At 45.4% G+C, this 27,298-nt stretch overlaps 1 protein-coding gene across 1 annotated transcript in view; it reads right to left on the reverse strand.

Moving 5' to 3' along the window:
* NBAS (NBAS subunit of NRZ tethering complex) overlaps nucleotides 1-27,298 on the reverse strand; it is a 1,027,824-nt gene that overhangs the window by 298,828 nt on the left and 701,698 nt on the right.

Below are 27,298 nucleotides of genomic sequence, written 5' to 3' on the forward strand. Positions count from 1 at the left end.
GCACAGCAGCTCATTACCGTTTGCCGACTGGCATGACATAACAGTGTCACGTAATCCTCGGGATACCCAGCACCAACATCGCTGCAATAGCACTGTATGCTAAGGGAGCATGATAATAAGCAGAATAGTTACTAAAAAAATAGTAATAGCAAAATTTATCTAGAACCATGAGATTAAAACATATAAAGTTATTAGATATGCAATATATTTATGCCATATATCACAATATATATATATATATATATATATATATATATATATATATATATATACACTATATATCTGCTTATTTGTGCGCAGAGTCAATAAAATTGCATGTTTTAAGTTGGGTTTAAGGTGTACTTTGCACACTACGATATCGCAGGTGCGATGTCGGTGGGGTCAAATCGAAAGTGACGCACATCCGGCGTTGCTGTCGATATCGGAGTGTGTAAATCCTTTTTGATGCTATTAACGAGCGCAAAAGCGTCATAATCGCATCATCGGTGTAGTGTCCGACATTTTCATAATTTCGCTGCAGCAACGGTACGATGTTGTTCCTCGTTCCCCTGCGTTAGCACACATCGCTGTGTGAGAAGCCGCAGGAGCGAGGAACATCAGCTTACCTGCGTCACCGCGGCTCACGCCGGCTATGCGGAAGGACGGAGGTGGGCGGGATGTTTATGTCCCGCTCATCTCTGCCCCTCTGCTTCTATTGGCCGCCTGCCGTGTGACGTCGCTGTGACGTCGCACGACCCGCCCCCTTAGGAAGGAGGCGGTTCGCCAGCCAGAGCGACGTCGCAGGACAGGTAAGTGCGTGTGAAGCTGCCGTAGCAATAATGTTCGCTACAGCAGCTATCACAAGATATCACTGCTGCGACGGGGGCGGGGACTATCGCGCTCGGCATCGCTACCATCGGCTTGCGATGTCGTAGTGTGCAAAGTACCCCTTAGGCTTGTGATTTTAGGAAAATATAGCAAAATAACTGGCTCTTCCATTCTCCATAGGCTTTTATGAGAGCAACTGTCAACCCTTCACTTTCACTGACCTAAAAATTTGTTTAAACTGGAAACAGATTTCACCAGAGAATTGAGAATGAACGATTAGTTCAGATGGAGAAAGAAGAAGATTTCTCTAATAAGATATCCCTACTTGTACTAATGATTTAAAAAATAAAAATAATGGCTAATCTTTAAAAAGAATATCTCACCAGGTTTTGACTACTTTATCTGAGAGCAGTATGAAGTAGGTTATGATACAGTGCTCTGAATGCTGAGCTCTGTAAAACCACCCCACTGATTGGCAGCTTACTGTGCACACTGGGCAATAGCAGAAAGTTGCCAATCAGTGTGGAGACCTGGTTGGACTACCTGGTAGGCCAGGTAGTCCTCTAGTGAAATTTTCCGGCTGATAACACAGTGATTTTATAAAAACAACACCAAGAAGCTCAGTAAGTGACACATCTCTGGAATTGGGATGTTTGTATCATGCTGCATTTAGATCATGTTGGCTGATCTGACAGCGGGATTTAACGCATTCCGGTGGGGAGCGCACCATTCACCACTGCCATTAGCGGCCCTGTGATTCGTTCACAGGGCGCCGATGGGTAGTCATGATGACAGCCGGTGGTCAGCTGATGACCCCTGTCACTGTGATGACATACAGTAGTTCCTGTGAATGCCGGAAGAGCGTCGGCAATGACAGAAGATCAGTATTCTGCTGTTCAGAGGGATGCTGACGCATTGCTTCAAGTACCCTAGGGGGACTAGTAAAATCAATAAAAAGTTTAGAAAAAAAAAAAGTTTTTCAAAATATGAAAAGAAAAAAAAAAAAAAAGTAACTCACCCCCATTTTACCCCATTGAAGAGAAAAAAAAAATCCCACATTTCTTATCGCCGAATTCAGGAATGCCTGCTCTATCAAAATCTAAAATCAATTAATCTAATTGGTAAAGGGCGCAGAATGTTATTTTGGTTGCTGTATCATTGCAAGAACAGGCAATCAAAACATCACATTCCTGGGTTTCCAGTACAATATGGGGCAGAATGAATGGTGTTGTTCAAAAGTACAACTTATCCTGCAAAAAACAAGCCCTTATATGGCTATATTGATGGAAGAATAAAAAAAAAAGTTGTGGATTTTGAAGGGGAGAAAAAATGAAAACAAAAAATGGAAAATCGCTGGGGGTGAAGGGGTTAAAGTGTACCTAAGGCCTTGTTCACACGCTGCGTTTTTACCCACATTTTTTTTTTTTTTTTGCGTTTTTGTTGCAGAAATTTCTTGGGAAAATGGTTATAACCTTTCTGCAGACCTTCCCGAGCAAAACCTATGGAAAAAAAAATATCTGTGCGCACACTGCATTTATTTCTCAAGAACATTCGTTCTGCAGAATTTCTTGAGAAAAAGAATGAACATGTCACATCTTTTCTGTAGGTATCATAGACAATGGTAAAAAAAACTGCAGGAACCAACCTGAGGAAAAAACGCACCAAAAACGCATCAAAAACGCGGTAAAAACGCATGCGGTTTTCGGTGCGGTATTGGTGCGTTTTTTGACCGCAAGTGCGCTAATCTTTCAGACTCAAGAAATTTCTTGAGAAAAATCCTTTTTCTAATGTAAACAGAGCCTTAAGGCCCCGTTACACACAACGATGTATCTAACGACGTATCTAACGACGTATCGCCAGGGTCACGGATTCCATGACGCACATACGGCATCGTTGTTGCGTGTGACAGCAAGGAGCGACTGTTAACTATGAAAAATACTCACCAAATCGTCCATCGTTGACGAGTCGTTCCTTTTCAAAAAATCGTTGATTGTTAAGCTCGCAGGTTGTTCGTCGTTCCCGAGGCAGCACACATCGCTACGTGTGACACCTCGGGAATGACGAACTACAGCTTTCCTGCGGCCGCCGGCAATGCGGAAGGAAGGAGATGGGCAGGATGTTACGTCCCGCTCATCTCCGCCCCTCCGCTTATATTGGGCGGCCGCTTAGTGACGCCGCACGCTGCAGAAAGGAGGTGGTTTCTTGGACACAGCGATGTCGCTAGGCAGGTAAGTACGTGTGACAGCTCCTAACGATATTGTGCGCCACGGGCAGCTATTTGCCCTTGACGCACAACCGACGGGGCCGGGTGCTTTCGCCAGCGACATCGCTAGCAATATCGCTGCGTGTAAAGCCCCCTTTAGGGTACATGCCCACAATCAATGTTCAGAGCATTTTTGGACGCAGCATGCTTCAGCTGCATCCAAAACCATGTGTCATACAGTTCAAGCACAGTGGATGGGATTTCTAGAAATCTCCTGCCCATTGTGTTTATTTTTACCACAGCAAACACTTTACCTGCGGTGTGGCTTTCTGAGCACACAGCATGTCAACTGTTTGCTGCGGAGTCGCAAGCGTTTTTCGCAGAGAGAACAGAAGAGAGAAACGGCAACTGCCCAAGCCCATATCATGGGCACGAGAAGCCGCGGTCTCCTGTGGAGGAGACTTGAGGCCCTGCAGGCAAGGACGCACCACATCCAGGATGCAGCGGGTCCTGATCATGGGCACGTACCCGTCCCTAACAGTTACTAAAAAAGCTGTATGACGTGTGTCCATCACTCTGCTCATACCGCCAGCTCCCACCATAAATTTACAGAACATTGGAAAACCTTTTCAATTTCCCTTTAACCAGCAACGTTATAAGAAAAAAAAAAATTCAGAATTTTTACCCATCTTTCCACAAAACAATTTTACACTGAAATGTACATGGCACTTCATTTTCTGATGCAGTTTTCTATGAGACTTAGCGGACTTGGACAATGATTCATGACGCTGAGGCATTTGGAATGGGCATTATGTGTTAGATGTGGAAGATCAAGCCTCACAAGTGCGCAACGTTAATTAAATATTTAGGAAATAAAACTGATTTACGTGAAGGGTTGTAGCACTTATTGATTCCTGCACACAGATTCTGCACCGATCCGTCTACTCAGTAATACTTTCCAAGAAAAAGATTTACTGGGTTGTGTGTTATACTAAAGGGAGGGGAGCAGCCGGCAGTCAGGTTTCTGAATGCGAGCCCTAAAATACATTTTACCGGCAACACACCTTTTGATCTCATCGACAATCTGAACGCTCTTTATGGCTGTGTATTTATAATATTACACGTTTTATGAAGTTTCCGTTAACAAAATTCTTATTCTTCTATAGCAAGCAGCATTGGACTGGCTGGGCAAGAGACCGGAAAATGCTCCGGGGGGGCCCCAGGTCCTCAGTGGGCCCCTGAATAGAACATAGAGGGGTCGCACAGGTAACTGGTCCACAATATTTATAATATAATATATATATATATATATATATATATTATATTATATATATTTATTATATATATAAAAAAAAAGGTGCCTCCACCCACTAAGCAGTTAAACTATGTCAGCACATGGTGTATGGCAGTGACGGCACTACCGGACATTGGCTGGTGGTCATTTTAATGGCACCGAATTATTTGAGCCAGCAAGAGGGCGCAGCTCGAGAACGCGAGCAAGATGAGTAGGTGTTGTTTTTATTTTTCTACATGTGCCCGTATAGGAGGTTATGTGCAGCTCATGCTGTATATAGTGTGGCTGTCTGTGGGCTCATGTTGTATATAGGGAGGCTGTGTGTGGGATTATGCTGTATATAGGAGGCTGCGTGAGGGCTCATGCCGTATACAGGGGTGGTGTGTGTGGGATTATGCTGTATATAGGGGGCTGTGTGTGGGATCATTCTGTATATATAAGGGCTGTGAGCTTTCATGCTGTATACAGGGGGCTGTGTGGATTATACTGAATATACGGTGCTGTGTGTGGATTGTGTTATATATAGGGGGCTTTTTGGTAGCTCAAACTGTATATAGGAGGCTGTGTGTGGGCTCATACTGCATACAGGGGGCTGCGTGGGCTCATAGTATATGGGGTGTATATGTGGGGTGTCACCATACTAAATTCTGCTCAAAATTAAGTGACAGTTATTAATATAGCTGATATATTATTATTAACATATTATTATAATAATGAAAATTAAATTTAACCTGTTCATTCAGACTGTACAACAGTCAGTCTCTCATGTGGCGACTTGGGAAACATTAATTGCCCAACCCTAATATACACTATTCACTATATACAAAGCTATGTATAATGTCACTGGTGATTTCTGTATTCCCTGCTTACTATTCGCTATACACAGAACTACTATGTATAAAGTGGTATTATTATTATTGTTATTATGATAGCGTCACTTATTCTATGTTGCTTTACAAGTGAATATTAGTTTTTTTTAGTATTGTAGTTTTTATTGTATATATATATCTTAGTATTGTATTATTCAGTCACTCTGTGATGGTAATATGTGGTCTGGTCATGATGTGGCAGTATTTGTCCCTTGTACAGTATGTGGAATTATTTGGCCACTATACTGTAATATGTGGTCTGATCATGGTGTGGCTACATTTGTCCCTTGTATGTGGTATTATTTATCTACTATGTGGTGGTAATATGTGGTCTGGTCATGGTGCGGTGGTATTGTCACTTTGTGGTCTTAACATATGGTTTAGTCATGGTGTGGTGCTGTTTGTCCCTTGTATGTAGTACTATTCGGTCACTATGTGTTGAACATGGTCTGGTCACGGTGTGGCAGTATTTCTTAGTTGTATGTGGTATTATTTGGTCACTATGTAGTGGTAATATGTGGTTTGGGGCCAGCATCAATCACCAGCATGAGGAACTTTTATCCCCATTAGAATGGAGCTTGTGTTCAACGCAATCACTGATTCATTCCCTCAGTGACTGCGAGTTCTGCACTTGACTTTTCTGTCAGTCCCAAAGAAGATAAAAAGAGTTGGGATCACACAACTGACCTGATGCTGCAATTTAATATGGGGATAAAAGTGCTCAGTCAGGGATAAAAGTTTTTTTATTTTTCCGATCAATGCAGTTTCCAAAGGTCGGATTTAACAGATTGATAAGTTATCACCTATCCGGAGAATCAGTGATAACTTGTTTTCAACAAAGAACCCCTTTAATGCAAAGTACTATAATTATAAATCCAAGCTATGGTGTGCACACAGTAAATATACAGGAGCTGCCTGTGTTTAAAGCCCCTTTCACACATAGCAACGCAGCAGCGATCACGACGGGCGACCTGTCCTTATCAGGATTGCTGCTGCGTCGTTACATGGTTGCTGGTGAGCTGTCAAAGAGGCAGATCTCACCAGCGACCAGTGACCAGCCCCCAGCCAGCAGCGACGCGTGGTAGCGATGCTGCGCTTGGTAACTAAGGTAAATATCGGGTAACCATTACCCGATATTTACCTTGGTTACCAGTGCACACCGCTTAGCGCTGGCTCCGAGCACCCCTAGCCAGAGTACACATTGGGTTAATAAGCAAACCTTTGCTTATTTACCCGATGTGTAGTCTGGCTACGTGTGCAGGGAGCCGACACTGACAGCCTGAGAGCGGCGGTGCTAGTAACTAATGTAAATATCGGGTAACCAAGGAAAGGGCTTCCCTTGGTTACCCGATGTTTACCTTTGGTACAGATTACCGTAGGCTGCCAGACGCCGGCTCCTGCTCCCTGCTCGCTTCAGTTCGTCGCTCTCTCGCTGTCACACACAGCGATGTGTGTGACAGCGGGAGAGCGACTAGCAAAAAATGAAGCAGGACATTCAACAACGAGCGGCGACCTCACAGCAGGGGCCAGGTCGTTGCTGGATGTCACACACAGCGACAGCGACGGGCGATGACTTAGCAGCGATGTCGTTGTCGATGTCGCTGTGTGTGACACCACCTTAAGGCTATGTGCCCACGGGAAATTAAATATGCGGATTTATCTGCGGAAAATCAGCGGATTTTCAGTATTTAGCAGATAAATCCGCAGGTTTCAGCATGTAGACATTCCCCATGTTATCCTATGGGACATGGGGAGTGTCTGTGTCCATGCTGCGGATATGTGTGGCTGCATAATATGCTGCGGATGTCCTGCAGTTGCATGTCAATTCTTTCTGTGGAATTACCTGCGGAAATCCTGGCTCTACACCAGGGGTCTCAAACACGCGGCCCGCGGGCCGCATGCGGCCCTTCAGGTGGCTTCTTGCGGCCCGCAGGCCGTGGACCTGGTAAAGATGGCGACCAGTGCAGGGGCCGCAGCTGCCAGTTATTTATTTCAGCCTACAGTTTTGTCTTTGCCGCGCACAGTGAAGTTCTCGCTGCAGAACGCAATAACAGCCGCCTGCCAATCAGAGGCAAGCACCTGCTGCATATCACCTCAGATGATTGCCTGTGATTGGCCAGTGGCTGTTGTGCAGTGAGAACTGCTCTGCACGCGCCGGCCGAAAGTTCAGCGATGACAGCAGCTGTGATCATTACCGGGTCCACGTGCCTGCGTGCTGCTGACAGCAGGTGAGAAGAATGTTTTCGTGTGTGTGTGGGGCTCTGTGTTGCTGGCTGAGGCTGCACTGTGTGTGTGTGTGTGTGGCATGCCGTGTGTGTGTGTGTGGTTCTGTTGCTGGCTGAGGCTGCACTGTGTGTGTGTGTGTGTGTGGTAGCTGAGGCTTCACCGAGTCCACGTGCCTGCATGCCGCTGACAGCAGGTGACAAGAATGTTTTCGTGTGTGTGTGTGTGTGTGTTTCTGTTGCTGGCTGAGGCTGCACAGAGTGTGTGTGTGTGTGTGTTAGCTGAGGCTGCACAGGGTGGGGGTGTGTGTGTGAGCTGAGGCTGCACAGGGTGGGGGTGTGTGTGTGTGAGCTGAGGCTGCACGGGGGGGGGGGGGTGAGCTGAGGCTGCACAGGGTGGGGGGGTGTGAGCTGAGGCTGCACAGGGTGGGGGGGGTGTGAGCTGAGGCTGTACAGGGTGGGGGGTGAGCTGAGGCTGCACAGGGTGGGGGGGGTGAGCTGAGGCTGCACAGGGTGGGGGGGGGGGTGTGAGCTGAGGCTGCACAGGGTGGGGTTGGGGTGTGTGTGTGAGCTGAGGCTGCACAGGGTGGGTGTGTGTGTGTGTGTGAGCGGAGGCTGCACAGGGTGGGGGTGTGTGTGTGTGTGTTAGCTGAGGCTGCACAGGGTGGGGAGGTGTGTGTTAGCTGAGGCTGCACAGGGTGGGGGGGGTGTTAGCTGAGGCTGCACAGGGTGGGGGGGTGTGTGTGAGCTGAGGCTGCACAGGGTGGGGGTGTGTGTGTGTGTGTGTGTGTGTGTGTGTGTGTGTGTGTGTGTTAGCTGAGGCTGGGGCACATTGCTACAAGGGGACAAGGATGCACACATTTTTACAGAATGGGAAACAAGATGGGGTACATTACTACAAGATGTTGGCCAAAATTACTATGCGGTGGTTATTGTAAAACTGTATTACTTACAAAAAGGAGAAAAAATTTATGTAGATATATATACACACACACAGTACAAATTTGTTATAATGGACAAATGAAAAATGTTCAAAAACAGTGATTCAAGGGTGTATAGAAAGAAAAAATGGTACCACTACCAATGTCACTTTGTCCTGAAAGGAATGCGGCCCCTCAAATTATTTTTTTCCTGTGTGCGGCCCATACACCCAGGCGAGTTTGAGACCCCTGCCCTACACTATGGAGATAAGAGGCCGGGACTTCAGCAAGTATGCCGCATGAATGTCCGCAGGTTTACTGCAGATATTTCTCTGTACTACCGCAGCTAAAAATAGCTGCGGATTCCGACGAGCAGCTGCGGGAAAACTGCGGACGTACCTGCGGATATATCCGCAGGTGCAAACTCCCGAGGACTCATAGCTTAAGGGGTACTTTACACGCTGCGACATCGCTAACGATTTATTGTCGGGGTCACGGTGTTTGTGACGCACATCCGGCGTCATTAGCGACATCGCAGCATGTGACTCGTACGAGCGGCCTTCAACAATCGCAAAACTGGTAAAAATCGTTTGTGTTGGAGAGGTCGTCCAAACACCAAATATCGCTGTCTGGTCAGTAGCGATGTTGTTCCTCGTTCCTGCGGCACCACACATTGCTATGTGTGACACCGCAGGAGCGACGAACATCTCCTTACCTCCGACCACCGGCAATGAGGAAGGAAGGAGGTGGGCGGGATGTTACGTCCCGCTCACCTCCGCCCCTCCTCTGCTATTGGACGGCTGCCGTGTGACGTCGCTGTGACGCCGCACGAATCGTCCCCTCAGAAAGGAGGCGGTTCACAGGCAACAGCGACGTCGCTAGGCAGGTAAGTCCGTGTGACGGGTGTTAGCGATGTTGTGCGCCACGGGCAGAGATTTTCCCGTGACGCACAACCGACGGGGGCGGGTACGTTCGCTAGCGATATCGGTACCGATATCACAGCGTGTAAAGTACCTCTTACTCTCATCATTCCACTATAATGGGGATAACGGCTAACAGGTATTTGCAAATAGCTGTAGTGGGGGCCCCTGGAGTCAATTCCTACAGAGGGTCCCAGATACCCCAGTCTGGCCCTGATAGCAACACATGTATAATGTAATCAATAGTACTGGAGAAATCCTTGTATTGTCTAGTATTATTTTGCCTGCAGCAGACATTTGTCTATTCATGTATTCTAAGTTTAAGTAGCTCAATATTTAAAGGCTTTATACATCATCAAATCAGAATTTTAATTAAAAACATTTCTCTAGAAGTTTTGCACCATTTTTTAAGTTATTTTTCTATTTTAAGTTTCTTTAGTTTTTTCCTCGACATATGTTTTTTAGGCAATTTCATGAAATGTACATTTTTAAAATGTCACTTTTATGGGGGTGGAGTAAATTTTATGGCAATTGAAAACTAACACGTCATTTTGAAGGATTTTGTGACTTTTTGTGCTTCTCTCTGACCTTCCGAAGGGTGAGCAAAGTATTGTAGTGCACGTGTCGGCGCTCTTTGGCCTTTCTTGGTGCATGTGTAGAGCCCTACGGGGCAGACGGTTAAATCCACTCATTGCCGAGAAGTCGACGGTCGTTGTCACGGGCGGCCTAGCCCGACTCCGTTGCCCTGGGGCGTACAGTAAATGGTGGGGAAGAGCTGATGGGAGTAGTAGTAGGATGAATGTCGTGACGCCACTTGTGGTATGCGGCCAGGGAATGAGCCGCCGCTGCAGTCGCTGTCCTCCGGGGCGGATGGTATTAGCATATTAGCAGCCTGGGATAGTATCGCTATTTCACAAACTTTACTTGCCTATATTTCAGAAACTATACATCTGATCTCACAACTAAAGGTATGGTTAGAATCAGAATGAAAGCGGCAGTATAAAACTGGCTTTAGTTTATATAGGAAAATCCAAGTGGTTGGTCCTCTTTAACTACTCTTTCTGCACCCTGAAGTGGTTACAGGAAGTGACATGTGATAGGGAAAATGTGCAAAGCAATGTCGTTTTGACATTACTGTGTATTACTTTCAGTTTATGGGGGAATTAGAAACGCATTTGCAGGCGGACTCCACTCTGAATCTGCCTGAAAAAGACACCATGTGCACAAAGAAATTACCAACTAGGCAGCAATCAAATGTAAGCAATGAAGAAGCCGCATCGCACCTTAGTCTCCACAATCAGCTGAGTAGTCATGGAGTTGGACCTCACTAATCTAATAGTGAAGGTGCTCTATCTTCCTCTACATACATGCTGATTCAGGATGTACTCGAAAAGCTATCATCAGACAGTCTCAACTACCAACACAGAAAGAACTATCTGCAAAACTGAACTGCCACCGAAATTACAGAAATCAAAGCTGCGCTACGTCCGTGTCAAAATATCGTTGGCATTTTGAGAAGGTAAGACACCATAAATTTCCTGTTTCGAACCCTCTAACAAGAGCGAGAAAAAAAATCAACCATTTCCCCGCCAATACTAGCTAAGAAAATTGTTCTCTGGAGGACCCATGATCTGAGCCAGGGTTGTATAAATCTCCGTGAATCATAGCTTTTCTTAGGATGTCACAAATGTCATTTCATTTTCTCATTTATAATTTTCCATCTCTAAAAGGAAATGGATTCCTCTAGGGCCCAGAGGTATGTAATGATGAAGTGTTCATTCTTTCTGTATATGAGCAATGCGTTTTGATATAAGTGTAATTCTTCCGAGGATCCACGATTGCCAATCTTTAAAACTTACGTTAATGGATGATGAATCCTGGTAATTTTTTCTGATTAAATTATGCTTAGCATGCCGGCAATGAAATCATCTGCCATTTGCACTTGAGGTAAATTACTCTGTTAGAATGAGCCATTCAGAAATCTACAGTAGAAATAACAAGTATGAAGACCTGGCATCTCTATGTGCACTTGGGAATGAGTCTGAAGGCCAACATTCTTCTTTAAGACGATTCCACATTTCAGGAGACCAATCTTTTTTGTGGTCCTTGGTCATTTAACGACAAACCTTAGATGTCCATGATAAGGGTTGAATATCCCATAAGAAGCAAAAGCTTCTCGAATAGACTCATAGAATGGTAGAGTTGGAAGGGACCTCACGTGCCTTCGGGTCTAAAGCCCCCGTCACATTTAGCGACTTACCAGCGATTCTGATAAGGATCGCTGGTAAGTCGCTGGGAGGTCGCTGTTGAGATGTCACACAGTCAGACCTTACCAAAGACTCAGTAACGAACGATACAGGTCACAGTAGCGACCTGTAGAACGATCTCTGCCGTCATTGGGACCCTGTCACACAGTGTCAAACATAGCGATGCGTCCTGCCCAGCAAAAGAAGAAAATGGTGCAGGTCATTCAGCAACGACTGGCGACCTCACAGCAGGGTCCAGGTCGTTGCTGGATGTCACACACAGCGACATCGCTAGCAAGATCGCTGTTGCGTCACAAAAACCGTGACTCAGCAGCGATGTCGCTAGCGATGTCGCTTAGTGAGACGTGGCCTTAAGCCGCTGCGAGTGCAGGTTTTCCTAAATCATCCCAGCTATATGTTTATCCAGTTTCCGCTTGAAGATTTCCATTGATGGAGAGCTCACTACCTCCCGTGAATGTGGAAATACTTTCCAAAAAGTCAAACTACGAGTAGAGGAAAGTACAAATGATGATGCCAATTAATGGAAAATTTTATGATGAACAGAGACAAGGCATGACCTTCATGGCATGAGGGTCCAAATACAGTCCGGTGAGTCACTGATCATCGCCAATGATTTATTACAATAAAAGTAAGCCTGAGTGTATTAAAAAGTCTAAAGTCATCCAGAATAAAAATTAATGATCTCATGTGTCTTATCATCATAGATCAGAAATTAATAAAACTTACAAGACCAAATGTTAAAGAACTGCAATGTATCCATACAAATCAAAGGCTGTACAGTTGGAATCTGTTTTGGGTTTTATTTTTGTGCACCTATAGACTTCTTTAAATAAATAAATCTCATCCGAAATATGAAGAGGACCAGAACAAGCTCTGATTTCTTTCACGTGGATATTCAGTCTATGAAAAAATAATGGAATATTGAATAACACTGGTCCGTTCACTGTTAAATTTTTATCACTGTCCACCCATAAATTGTATTTTTTTTTTTTTAACCCAAAGAGGTATTAGTTTGATAGGGACCATGTCTATATTCCCATATTCATTGTTTTACACATCTTTGCTATACAGTGTGCAACTGTCTCCTTTTTGTTAGTATGTTTCATGTTCAGTTTGCACCTGTTCACATTAGAAAGGTAGGATGTGCCATCAGTCTTTTTCTTAGATTACAAAGATTTATATCCCTTTACCCTAAGAGTGACTTAACAGTTTTTTTAAAAATACTTTTGGCGGTCCTTTAATTGCCTGGAGATCGGTGGGGGTCTGTGTCTCCTTAGGCCTAAGCCACACGGTGAGAAAAACAGTGCGAGTGGAGTGCTATAAAACATCGCATTCCCCTTGGACCAATTCTAGCCTGTGTGTCAGCACACATGAGCGATTATTTTCTCAGCCCTAATTGGACTGAGAAAACAATCGCAGCATGCTGCGATTGTAATGCGAGACTCTTTCTCTCGCACCCATTCAAGTGAATGGCGCGAGAGAAAAATCTCACTGCACTCGCGGTACACCGGTGTACCGCGAGTGCAGTGCGAGAATGGCAATAGCCGGCTACGCAGTAGAGAGGGAGCGAAATCCCTCCCTCCCCTCCTCCGTGCCGGCCCGCCCCCCGCAGCTGAGGTCTGCTCGCACGAACGGACCTCAGTTGCAAGGACACACGCATGACACTCGGCTCTGCTGTACTGCCAGCACGAGCCGAGTGTCATGCAAGGGAATCGCAGTAGTCCTCGTGTGGCCCCAGCCTTAAAGACCACAGAGTAATCTATTGCTTGAGAGTCAAGACAGAGTATGAATGTAATAGAAAGTCATAGGCTGCTCTTGGCTTAGCTTTGCTCAGTGATCTTTTCAGCGATCGGTGGAGGTCTCAGGACCTGGACACCTACCGACCTGCAGACAAGAAAAGTGCCTAAAAATAAAACAAAAAAAATCATTTTTTTCTAGTTTTTTTAAGATATAAAGAGCAGTATTTAGGAACTGAATGGGTACTGCCATTTTCCAGTCATCTAGCTAAAAGTTTATTTTAGGTGTACCCCAGTAGTCAACAGCTTGGGGGAATCCATTTTCACAGGTGACCATGTGATGACGATCTCTATCACAGCCATATATTCTGATTTAACGAGACAAAGTGGATCTGTTTTGGTATTGTAATTTCATAAAAATCGGAATAATATTGCCATTGGGCATGGACTTGATCACCGATGAGGCCCAGGTGCCACCATGTTCTGCATAGAAAAATCTTCAAAAGCCCTAATGATAAAACATTTTTTCTTTATGAATTTCTATCCCTTACTTTAAGTCTTTCATCCAATACTAAAGATCAAAAACTTCATTGGCCTTACGCTGCCTTGTTGTGTAGTATTTTACCAGCGTCCTTACAAGATGTTTTATCTCAACGTATATCTAGTGAACAGTTTAATTTGTGGATATATACATGTTTTTATATGTATATTAAAAAAACATTTGCCGGATTCAAAGCCCCGTGGATGTCCTTTCACAGCATGCCGTATGATTCAATATGTTGCTGAAGGAATATCAAAAGAGTTTCTCACTAACAAAACCTGCGGCGTGTCATGACATAACATCACTGAGGATGGGGGAAGGTTGCGCTGGGACAGTCTTCAATCTGCTCCATCTTATGTGTCTTTGTACTGGTCAGGGGTGGAGCGGTTCGTCTTGGGACATATTTTCATGTTTTTCCTCAGAAAGGGTCTAAAAGCAAGAAGTCTCATCTGTAGATCATTACTTCAAAGAGAATGGCAGATGCCAATTCCCCCCGATGATTGCAACTGGCCAGGAACGAGGCAAATTTATCAGCAGTGATCGAGGCATAAGGAGTGGTGGAACAGCGAACGGGGAGAGGACCTCCTGTGGTCATGAATATATATCTGCCTTGGAAAAAAAAAATCGAGCAGCAAGTGGCCCCTGTGACAGATCTGCAATTTTCCCTCAACATTAACGGGAAAAACAAAACCAGATGCTGCCAAAAATTCATTAGCTAAAGCGAACACTTTGGGTGAAGTATAACCAAAAACAGACAGAGGGGGCACCACGAATATGAACGCGGAAAAAGAAGCTGAGAAAGACGAGGCCAAGTCGGAATGACGTACAGACAAATTAATCTCATAACACAGGACCAGAAATACAGTGTTGCCCCAAAAATAACACAGGGTCGTCTATTATTGTTTGCTCCGAAAGATGGGCTAGGGTTTATTTTCAGGGGATGTCTTACTTTTTTTTTCCATTAACAACAATCCACATTTATTCTTGAAGAAAAAGAAAAAAATCAATATTTATTCAACTATAGTCATATCACATTCTGGAACATCAGCATAACTGTACAAACCGTGTATCTATCTACCATGTTTGCCCAAAAATGAGACAGTGTCTTATATTATTTTTTGCCCCGAAAAATGCGCTAGGGCTTATTCTCAGGAAAACACGATTGGGAGAAGTTTACCCCGCCAATACGTCAGACCCCCTTTTCCAGGAGAATCATACTTACTAGACCCCAGACATCTCCATCGCTCCAATGTCCTCCTGTGATCTTCGGTGGGCGTTCTCAGCAGGTATGCTGCACGCCGTCCTGCCCCGTTTCTGGCCGACACTCACATACATCAGATCGCACACACATCAGATCACACATAAATCAGAATGCAAACACACACTCATCACATCCAGCAATACAGATTGCTTCCGGCTGGGAACCAGGAACGCAGAGCAGCACAAAGATCTGTGGTGGAACGCATAGAGCACGTGCGGTGGAACACAACGGTGTCTTCCCCCGTAGGTTCTCCATGCGTTCCACTACAGGTCCTTGCACTCCACCACACTGCGTCCTAGGTTCCCCTGCCAGCCGGAAGCAATCTGTATTGCTGGGTATGATGAGAGTGTGTACGATCTGATGTGTGATTCTGTGTGCGCGATCTGATGTGTGCGTTCCACTGCAGGTCCTTGATGCGTTCCACTACAGATCTTCCCGTTCGGGTTCTGGTGAGTATGATTATGGGATCTTCTGTCTTCTCTTTTGGGGTGTCTGCTTTCTATAATGAAGTGTCTTGTAGTATTCTTTAACTTTTTTAGCTGCATGGATAGTTCATTATTGAACCGCGACTAGGGCTCATTTTTGGGGTACGGCTTATATATAAGCCTTATGCCGAAAATTCCTGCATTTTCAGTGTATGTCTTATTTTCGGGGAAACACGGTATCTATCTATTTATCACTTATTTATTTCTCATCTATCCATCCATCCACACACATAGCCCATACATAACAGTCAGTCTCCTCTTCAGATTTAGATTCCTGCAATTAGGAAACCTATTAATGACAACCTAGCACACAACGTGATATCACAAAGGTCCTGAAGCAGTGTTATCATCAGGGTATAAATGCTGGAGACTCCAAGAGAATGGGGGACCTGTGAAATTGCCCAGTTTGCTCTCCCTTCCCTCAGTCCTGGATACAAGCCTGTCTCCTGTTCAGTTATTTTAGACTCCACAATCATGTGACCAAAGGCCTCTTAACTGCAGAAACCATCAAAGGTCCGTAAACAATCTTAACTTCGGAATACAACTCTGCAGGGGTCGCTAAGAGAGTGGGGGTCCTGATAAATTGTGCAGTTTGACAGCCCTAATGTTGGCCCTGACAGTAACTAGGGCTTATTTTTGGAGTAGGGCTTATATTTCAAGCATACGCAAAAATCCCGTAAAACCATGTTAGGGTTTCTTCTCGGAGTAGGTCTCATTTTCGAAGAAGACATGGCAGTAATGATCAGGCACTAAATAAAGGTGGATGCAAGAAGAAGTTAAAAAGGAACCTCTAAGGGTATGTGCCATTGATCCAGACAGACACATCATGTCCTCTCCTGCAGGGCCGTGAGTGCTCTTTGCAGGAGACCACAGTGGTCCATGCCCACGATCAGAGTTAAGGCTGCTGTGGTCTTTCTCTCTATTCTCCTTGCGAAGAACACTCGCGGCGCCGCAACTTAAATTGACACGCTGCGGCTCGGGAAGCCACACCGCATGACAGTTCATGCTGCAGGAAAAACAAGCACAGTGGGCACAGGATTTCTAGAAATCCCATCCACTGGGCTTGTACTGTACAACGCAGCGTTTTGGATGCAGCTAAGACATGCTGCGTCCAAAACGCTGTGAACCCTGATCGTGGGCACGTACCTTAAGATTCAGTTCCAGTGCTGAGAAATCAAGCTTTGAAGTCACATATACAAATTATCCTGGAAGTGCAGTTGGGGCGTGTTCATACACTGACACACCCCCAAATGCACTTCTTGGGTCATTTGCATGGGGATTTAGAGCTTGATTTCTCAGGATAACGATAAATATTTTTTTTTTTGTTGTACTGGGATCTCTACAGCCATACTAGTTGCAGTAAACACATTATTCAGACAGAATTCCATTAAAACAGCAGTGTAAAGGACGAACCCTCGAAGAAAAAAAAATACACCGCGACAGTGATTAAATTACTATGCCTGGAAACCATGATGATAAGTCAGTTTAGAGATGGGCTCGATTCACAATCAGGAGGTTTTTGTATTTGTCCTTTTTTTACACTAAAGGCAGCAGTATAATTGACCGCTTTATATTACTTTGCTTCATCCATTACAAAAAAAAAGGGCAGATTCCAAATAAGACAGAGCTGCAGCATCAGAATCATCCAAGACAAGTGAAAGGGGACGACCATCATAGCGGAGACCGCTGCAGATGTTAATTGGATACATTGCACATTGGAGCAAACTACATGCACAATAAGCCTGGTCTAATCTTCACAGAGAAACTGTCTTTTCATCACTTGCAACATGCACAAAGGCTGTGACTCTGCCGAAATGTGTTTGTTTTGTCAGGAAAGAGTGTGCACAACTAATGAGTGGAAAAAAACCTCAGCGTGCATAGCCTGAAGATATTTATCAAACAGCATGAACCACTATGATAAACCTGGTGCACTTTAAAGGGAGCAGATTTCTGCTATGTAATCTGACAGCAGCATAATAAAGGGGCAGAGACCCTGAATCCAGAGATGTATCACTTTGTTAACTAGGTGCAGCAGTTGTGAACAAATCAGTTCTCTCTGCTGTGGATGTAAGAGACATCGAAATGCTGAGCTGTGTATAGACCCGCTCACACCCGAGATTGGCAGCTCTCTGTGCACAATGTACAGTACAGACCAAAAGTTTGGACACACCTTCTCATTCAAAGAGTTTTCTTTATTTTCGAGAGTCTAAAAATTGTAGATTCACATTGAAGGCATCAAAACTATGAATAAAAACATGTGGAATGAAATACTTAAAAGAGTGTGAAACAACTGAAAATATGTCTCATATTCTAGGTTCTTCAAAGTAGCCACCTTTTGCTTTTGATTACTGCTTTGCACACTCTTGGCATTCTCTTGATGAGCTTCAAGAGGTAGTCACCGGAAATGGTTTTCCAACAGTCTTGAAGGAGTTCCCAGAGATGCTTAGCACTTGTTGGCCCTTTTGCCTTCACTCTGCGGTCCAGCTCACCCCAAACCATCTCGATTGGGTTCAGGTCTGGTGACTGTGGAGGCCAGGTCATCTGGCGTAGCACCCCATCACTCTCCTTCTTAGTGAAATAGTCCTTACATAGCCTGGAGGTGTGTTTGGGGTCATTGTCATGTTGAAAAATGAATGATGGTCCAACTAAACGCAAACCGGATGGAATAGCATGCCGCTGCAAGATGCTGTGGTAGCCATGCTGGTTTAGTATGCCTTCAATTTTGAATAAATCCTCAACAGTGTCACCAGCAAAGCACCCCCACACCATCACACCTCCTCCTCCATGCTTCATGGTGGGAACCAGCCATGTAGAGTCCATCCGTTCACCTTTTCTACAAAGACACGGTGGTTGGATCCAAAGATCTCAAATTTGGATTCATCAGACCAAAGCACAGATTTCCACTGGTCTAATGTCCATTCCTTGTGTTCTTTAGCCCAAACAAGTCTCTTCTGCTTGTTGCCTGTCCTTAGCAGTGGTTTCCTTACAGCTATTTTACCATGAAGGCCTGCTGCACAAAGTCTCCTCTTAAAAGTTGTTCTAGAGATGAGAAGGTGTGTCCAAACTTTTGGTCTGTACTGTATATTGAGAAAAAGTTGCTAATCAGTGGTGAGGGTGTGGTTGGAATAGGAAGCATGAGACACCTAGTCCTGTAGTGATAATCTGCTGCTGATACAATAGTGAGTTTATTGAAACAGCAACACACAGCTTAGTAAGTCACACATCGCTGGAATTATGGTCTCAACTCCTACGTCATGCTGCTCACAGATTACACAGCACAAACCTGCTGACAGATTCCCTTTAAGACTTATTTGTTTAAGCTTACAGTGTCTAAACATTGGACAATATTATTAAATATGCCCCATATTTATCACAATCAGGTCACAATAACATAGTTAGGCTAAGGACACGACAAGTAAAATGGAGTGAGTGGAAAGCAGTAAAAAAAATTGTATTCCACCCAGACCAATATTACTCTATGGGGCCACTCTCATGAGCGACTTTTTCTCAGCCCCAAATTCTCTCACACCCATACAAGCTTATGGGTGCGAGAGAAATATCGCACTGGACTCACATTACACCGGAGTAGAGTGCGATATACACATCAGCTAACAATGGAGGAGATTGGGGGCGGGGAGATTAGTCCCTCCCTCTCCTTTGCGGCGACACTCTGCTTACACTCCAGCAGAGCGTGAGCCGAGTGTCATGCGATGCACTCGCAGTAGTGTTCATGTGGCCAAAGCCTTACCTTCTGCATCCTGTAGAGAATTAGTATTTTGACCTTGTGTTGATAAATATGTCTGCTTTTTTATGTGATGGCTGGAAGTGAGCAGCTGCAGGGAGGATAAAACTTAATTTTCTCCCTGTAGCCACTTCTCCAGTAGAGTTTTTGCTCCTTACCAGTACATAGTAAAGTCCAAGTTGACTATGTGAGATGCTCTTTAAAAGGACCTGCTACCAGGTGAAGAGTAACAAGATTTTGCTCTTTTTTCCCATTGCTCCCGAGTACTCGGTTTTTGATTGATTTTTTTTTTTTTGCAATCTGCCATACGGTTCATGACATATGGGCCTTTTTAATGTAATTCATGGTTTTTACTATGGGGATGTGGCTCACACTGTAAATATTCAGATCAGCCAAGGATATGCCCCAGATAATCATGTTAGCCCCACCCTCTTGGCTAAGGTAATAAAATGTAGCCCTAAAAAAAAAACCAAACCCAAATCTCTGGAACCATATGGCAGATTTTAATAAAACAAAAGTTGCATTGCTCAGAGAAGCTGCAGCGGTAGAAGAAGAGCAAAATACACTGCTTTTTGTTGCAGAAACACATCTGGTAAAGCCATACTTAATGGGAAATATATGCAAATTATCTCATACAGAAGGAAGAAAACATACAGTACATGTAAGTTTCTCCAGAAAGACACCCTCACCCCCTTAGAGCACTATTTTTCCCGGTTGCATTTTCCAGGCAACTTGTTCTTCACTAGAAGAAGCAGTACCTTCTCTTTGGGCGCATGCCGTAACAACCAGACATGCTGTTTTCGTCACTTTTGGCTTCTGGTTACCAAAGAGCAGTGCACAGTTAAGGTCCCTGTGCATAGGCAATAATTAGCCATAGGATTGTTCACACCAATATGCAGCATGCTGTATCACTCCTATAGGCCAAAGGGTCCTTCTTATGGAAATGTACACTGATGAGCAAAAGAGTAACAATGTTTTGAACTTTTGACTTTCAAGCTTCATATCTCTCCATCCACTACAGCTTTGAGTGTGAGGCCACATTCATTTTATACACAGTCATCTTGGCTATCTCATACATAAAGTTGACTTGCAACCATTTAGCATATGATTAGTTATGCAGATTGTTGTCATGTCACTGCACTGTTGCTGTTTTGCTCCTGGTGGTAGAAAAATCATTTCCTTCCCGTATACTATAAATTACAGCCTGTTCTCACATTCTCTTATAGCACAGTGTGTTATTAGGTTGATTCCCAAGCAAAAGGTCACGGGTTCGAATCGAGGAGGAGCCATGAATAAGATTTCCCAAGAAAAGAGAAACAATATCATGCAGCAAATAGATTGCAGTCTCTCAGTTAAGAAAATTGCCAAACTAAATCATGTGAGTGCCATGACAGTTGGAAGAATACGAAATAATGTCTGTCCCGATTCTGATACTCCTTTTCAATTTTGGATGTGTTGCTTCATTGCAGAGATAGTCACATTAGTTGAACTTGCGCACTATGTGAAATCTCTGCTAACAGTCCAACTGGGCGTTTCTTCAGAGTCTTCTTTGGAAGTACGTACTTTCCTTTCACCCCTTCCTACAAGATGTTGCTAATCACAGCTTGACAGCTAATCTAGATCTAGCACGCATCCCCTGACTAGAGTTGAGCGCGGTTCGCGGTTCGAGGTTCTCCAGTTCTAGGCTCGAGTGATTTTGGGGCCTGTTCTAGATCGAACTAGAACTCAAGCTTTTTGCAAAAGCTCGATAGTTCTAGAAACGTTCGAGAACGGTTCTAGCAGCAAAAAAACAGCTAATTCCTAGCTGGCTTTCCGCTGTAATAGTGTAAGTCACTCTGTGACTCACACTATTATGACATTTCAGTGTATAGTGTGCGTGAACAGCGCCTTCAGATCACTGCTGTTTGTATAATGGCGATCGCCATTTTTTTTTCCTTGTCTTCCTTCCCTAAGCGCGCGCGTGTAGTGGGGCGGGCCAGCATGTCAGCCAATCCCAGACACACACACAGCTAAGTGGACTTTTAGCCAGAGAAGCAACGGCACGTGTGATAGGATGTCCATGTCACATGTCCCTGCATTATAAAACCGGACAATTTCCTCCAGGACGCCATTATCTCTTCTGCGTCTTTGGTGTCAGACATCACTGTCGCAGCTCCGTCCTTTGTCCTATCGCTGATACAGCTGTATGCGCTCCATACACAGCGCTGGACAGCTTAGGGAGAGCACTTTCTATCAGTCCTTTTAAGGGCTCAAACCGGCAGGGTCAGAGCCATAGGTGACAGGTCCTGAAAACAGCGACAGCGTCTGTGTAGCAAAGGTCAGGGATTTCCTCCCTGCATTTCCCTATTAGGAGGGAATAGAAAGGCAGGCTTCCTTTCCTCTACCCAGAGCCCCACAATCCTGGCACTGTACCCTCCTGTCCTCTGCACACTCCAACTCATTATAACTAAGCCATTATACTAGCAAACACTCAGTGTACCTAGTGGCATCCTAAACGTGGCTATTGGACATTTGTCTAGTCCCACTAGTGCAAAGACATTTGCAGCACGTCTGCCTGCATTGCACACTCCAACTCATTATAACTAAGCCATTATACTAGCAAACACTCAGTGTACCTAGTGGCATCCTAAACGTGGCTATTGGACTTTGCTATAGTCCCACTAGTGCAAAGACATTTGCAGAGCACGTCTGCCTGCATTGCACACTCCAACTCATTATAACTAAGCCATTATACTAGCAAACACTCAGTGTACCTAGTGGCATCCTAAACGTGGCTATTGGACTTTGCTATAGTCCCACTAGTGCAAAGACATTTGCAGCACGTCTGCCTGCATTGCACACTCCAACTCATTATAACTAAGCCATTATACTAGCAAACACTCAGTGTACCTAGTGGCGTCCTAAACGTGGCAATTGGACTTTGCTATAGTCCCACTAGTGCAAAGACATTTGCAGCACCTCTGCCTGCATTGCACACTCCAACTCATTATAACTAAGCCATTATACTAGCAATTTTTGCTGCCAGTTTAAGGGCCGTAGTTGCATTGTCAGGGATATTTATTCTTTATTATTCTGCTGTTAATAAAGCTAGACCACCGCTGCAATCTACACCACCTCTCAATTTTTACTACCACATTTTCAGTGCACAATCTTGTCGCAATCAACATGAGTGGCAAAATGACAAATGCTGGTGGAAAGGGGAAGAGGCGTGGTGGAAAAGGCAAAAAAGGTTTTGTCCGTGGGGAAGGTGGCAAAGCTCCATTATCATCTGCTGAAGATAGACCATCTACCAGCAAAAGTAAGATGTCTACTACTTACCGTGGACAATCCGATGTGCTCCCTTTTTTACGGACACGAACAACAGGAACAAAGGTAGATGATGGCCAAAAAAGGAAAATGCTTGAATGGATCTCAAGTGGTCCAACAAGTGCCCTCTCAGCCACTTCAAGTACCGCATCCAAAAAACACCAGTCCTCTGAGTTGTCATCCCAATCAAACTTGCTTTCTCCCAGCTCTGAAGTCTCCATCAGCCCTGCACAGTATGGTGGAACTGAGATGGCTGAGTCTGCAGAGCTGTTCAGTCACACTATAGCCTGGGAATCAGAGGTCTGCTCCCAAGCTACAGTGAGTACAGAACAGGAAATGGTCTGCAGTGATGCCTAGAACCTTTGTGACTCTGATTCAGGCCGTGAGGACCAAGTTTCTGAGCATAATGTTGACCCTTTGTCACAAACTGTAACACCTGTGGTTATAGACAATGAGGAACATACTGATGAAGATGAGACGCAGATACCCGATTGGGATGACAACTTAAATATTCGGTCAGGGCAAGAAGAGGCTCGGTCTGAGGGGGAAGGGAGTGCAAACACAACAATTGATGATGAAGTTCTAGATCCCACCTACTGTCAACCCACAGTCAGGCACTCGAGGAGGTCAACAGAGGTGGTGGAGGAGGATGCAACTGATGACGAAGTTACCTTACGCCTTCCTGGACAGAGTCGGAGTACTGGTAGCACGTCTACAACTGCATCCTCAGCCACCACTCTGCCTCTGAGGACTAGTCGGGGTGGATCAACAGGTCGCATGGCCTCTAAGCCTTGCCTAGCCTGGTCCTTTTTTGACATAGAAAAAGATCGCCCAAATTATGTGATCTGTAAAATTTGTCATGGTTCTCTTAGTAGAGGTCAAAACCTCAGCAGTTTGACAACTTCTTCCATGAATCGTCACATGAATAAATATCATATGGCCCGGTGGGAAGCTCACCGTGCTGCAATGCGGCCTAGCGGAGCGAACCATCCACCGCCTGCCCCTTCCAGTGCATCCGCGCGCTCGTCATCTTCTAGGACTGTGGGGACAGCTGTCACACCTGTTTTTCCACCCACAACTTCCACCACTGTAACCGCAACAGGCAGTTTGCTTGGTAGGTCGTCAAGTGAGTGTGTACAGCTCTCTCAGACATCGATAGCACCAACGTTGGATGAAGGCAACATCATGTCTCCGCCTGCACTTTCCTCACAAACCTGCATTTTTCCAGGGACACCCTACTCAACACCGTCTACACACAGCAGCCAGATCTCTGTCCCTCAGATGTGGTCAAATAAAAGGCCACTTCCTGCGACCCATGACAAAGCTAAGAGGTTGACTCTATCCCTCTGTAAGCTGTTGGCTACCGAAATGCTGCCTTTCCGCCTAGTGGACACACAGGATTTTAGAGACCTTATGTCTGTAGCTGTGCCCCAGTACCAGATGCCTAGTCGCCACTACTTCTCTAAGAAAGGTGTGCCCGCGCTACACCAGCATGTCGCACACAACATCACCGCTTCCTTGAGAAACTCTGTGTGTGAACGGGTGCATTTCACCACCGATACTTGGACCAGTAAGCATGGACAGGGACGTTACATGTCGCTCACTGGGCACTGGGTAACTATGGTGATAGATGGTGAAGGGTCTGCAACACAAGTCTTGCCGTCCCCACGACTTGTGTGTCAATCCTCTGTCTGTCCAAGTTCCGCCACTGCTTCTGCATCCTCCACCTCATCTGGGTCCTCCACCTCCGCCCCAAGCCTGCCTGGTCAGGCCACCAGCGTTCTCACTGCGCAGAAGGAATCACGCACCCTTCATTACTATGCTGGCAGCAGAGCGCAACGGCATCAGGCGGTCTTTAGCTTGACATGTCTTGGGAATAAGAGTCACACAGCTGAGGAGTTGTGGTCAGCTCTGCGGTCCGAGTTTAATAAATGGTTGTCTTCACTCAACCTGCAGCCTGGTAAGGCCGTGTGCGACAATGCTGCAAACCTGGGTGCGGCCCTTCGCCTGGGCAAGGTGACACACGTACCTTGTAAGGCTCACGTGTTGAACCTTGTCGTCCAGCAATTTTTAACACACTATCCCGGCCTAGATGGCCTTCTGAACAGGGCACGAAAACTGTCTGCTCACTTCCGCCGTTCAAGCGCCGCAGCTGAGCGACTTGCATCGCTCCAGAAGTCTTTCGGCCTGCCGGTTCATCGCCTGAAATGCGATGTGGCGACACGCTGGAATTCAACTCTCCACATGTTACAGCGACTGTGGCAGCACCGCCGTGCCCTGGTGCAATACGTCATGACGTATAGCCTGGGCCAACGAGATGCAGAGGTGGGTCAGATCACCCTGATGGAGTGGTCTCAGATCAAGGACCTTTGCACCCTTCTGCACAGTTTCGACATGGCGACGAATATGTTTAGCGCTGACAATGCCATTATCAGCATGACGATTCCAGTCATTTACATGCTGGAGCACACGCTAAACACTATTCGGAGTCAGGGGGTGGGACAACAGGAAGGGGATGAACTACAGGAGGATTCATATGCGCAAGAGACCACAACATCACCAAGGTCCAGACGTTCATCATCACCAAGGCGCCAGGCATGGGAGCATGGGGGACAGGGATCAACAAGGGCGCATGGTAGCAGGCGAGATGTTGAGGAAGGTGCAGGAGGACATGAAGAAATGGAGGACGAACTGTCCATGGACATGGAAGACTCAGCAGATGAGGGAGACCTTGGTCAAATTTCAGTTGAAAGAGGTTGGGGGGAGATGTCAGAGGAAGAAACAACGGTTAGCACCTCTATGCCACAAACACAGCGTGGACTTGGTCCGCATGGCTGCGCAAGACACATGAGTGCCTTCTTGTTGCACTACCTCCAACATGACCCTCGTATTGTCAAAATTAGAAGTGATGATGACTACTGGCTTGCCACACTATTAGATCCCCGGTACAAGTCCAAATTTTGTGACATAATTCCAGCCATAGAAAGGGACGCACGTATGCAGGAGTATCAGCAGAAGCTGTTACTCGATCTTAGATCCGCTTTTCCACCAAACAACCGTGCAGGTGCAGGGAGTGAATCTCCCAGTTGTAACTTGACAAACATGGGACGGTCTCGTCATCTTCAACAGTCTACACGTACCAGTAGGACCGTATCTGGTGCTGGTAACAGCAATTTTATGGAATCTTTTCATAATTTTTTTAGACCCACCTTTGCAAGGCCACCAGAGACAACAAGTCTGACACATAGTCAACGGCTGGAGAGGATGATACAGGAGTATCTACAAATGAACATCGATGCCATGACTTTGCAAATGGAGCCTTGCTCATTTTGGGCTTCAAATCTAGAAAAATGGCCAGAGCTATCCAGTTACGCCTTGGAGATTTTGTCGTGTCCAGCTGCCAGCGTTGTCTCTGAACGTGTCTTCAGTGCTGCTGGGTGTGTGCTGACAGATAAGCGCACGCGTCTGTCCAGTGACAATGTGGACAGACTGACGTTCATCAAAATGAACAAGTCATGGATCCAGAAGGAATTTACAACCCCTGTGTCATCCTGGGGAGAGTAAATGCTTGTGGATTTGGAATGTGCTTGATGCAAATCTAGCTGTGAAGTGTACAACTAGGGCACAAGTGCTGCCACTGAATGGGTGGGTGTGTGTGGGGCACAATTTTTGGAAAAAAGGGAGGCTCCGCTTGGAGTAACCCTTGCTTACATTGTTTTTAAAAGGAGCCAAGATGAACAAGTCATGGTTCAGCAAAGACTTTATCTACCTACCCCGGTGTCATGCTGGGGACGGTTAATTATGGCGTATTTTTGAATGTGCTTGATGCAAATCAAAACATCCTGTTTGCAACTAGGGCACAAGTGCTGCCACTGATGGGGTGTCTGTGTGGCCCAATTTTTTGAAAAAAGGGAGACTCCGCTTGGAGTAACCCTTGCTTGCTGTGTTTTTTAAAAGGAGCCAAGATGAACAAGTCATGGTTCAGCAAACAAGTCATGGTTCAGCAAAGACTTTGCTACCTACCCCGGTGTCATCCTGGGGACGGTTAAGTATGGCGCATTTTTGAATGTGCTTGATGCAAATCTAGCTGTGAAGTGTACAACTAGGGCACAAGTGCTGCCACTGAAGGGGTGGGTGTGTGTGGCCCAATTTTTGGAAAAAAGGGAGACTACGCTTGGAGTCACCTTGCGGTGTTTTACATGATTTTAGAAGGGCGTGCCATGCCTATATCTGTGTCTCCTCCTCTTTTTCCTTGTCCTGCTCTTTTGTTTTCGCATGAGTATATGTCATTGTCACTTTCCCATGTGTTTGTGTTGTGTTGTGAGTTGTTTGTCACCTTTTGGACACCTTTGAGGGTGTTTTCTAGGTGTTTTTATGTGTTTGTGATTGCCTGCCATTGTTTCCGATGCAGTTCGAGTTCGGTTCGTCGAACGCTCGACGAGCCGAACTCGAACGGGACCTCCGTTCGGCGAACCGACCTCGAGCCGAACCGGGACCGGTTCGCTCATCTCTACCCCTGACACTCTGAAGAAACGCCGAGTTGATCTGTAAGCAGAAATTTCACATACTGCGCTACAAAATCATCATATGTGCATATCTCTGCTCTGGAGCGATGCAGCGCAAAGAGGAAAAGAGTGGCAGAATCAGAGGAGCTCGGGGACTTTTAAAGGATATATTACATTTTTTAAGCAAGTGAAGGGTTCTCTTTATAGAAGGGAACATTTT

This window comes from Anomaloglossus baeobatrachus, chromosome 3, assembly GCF_048569485.1.
Source record: "Anomaloglossus baeobatrachus isolate aAnoBae1 chromosome 3, aAnoBae1.hap1, whole genome shotgun sequence".
Lineage (NCBI taxonomy): Eukaryota > Metazoa > Chordata > Amphibia > Anura > Aromobatidae > Anomaloglossus > Anomaloglossus baeobatrachus.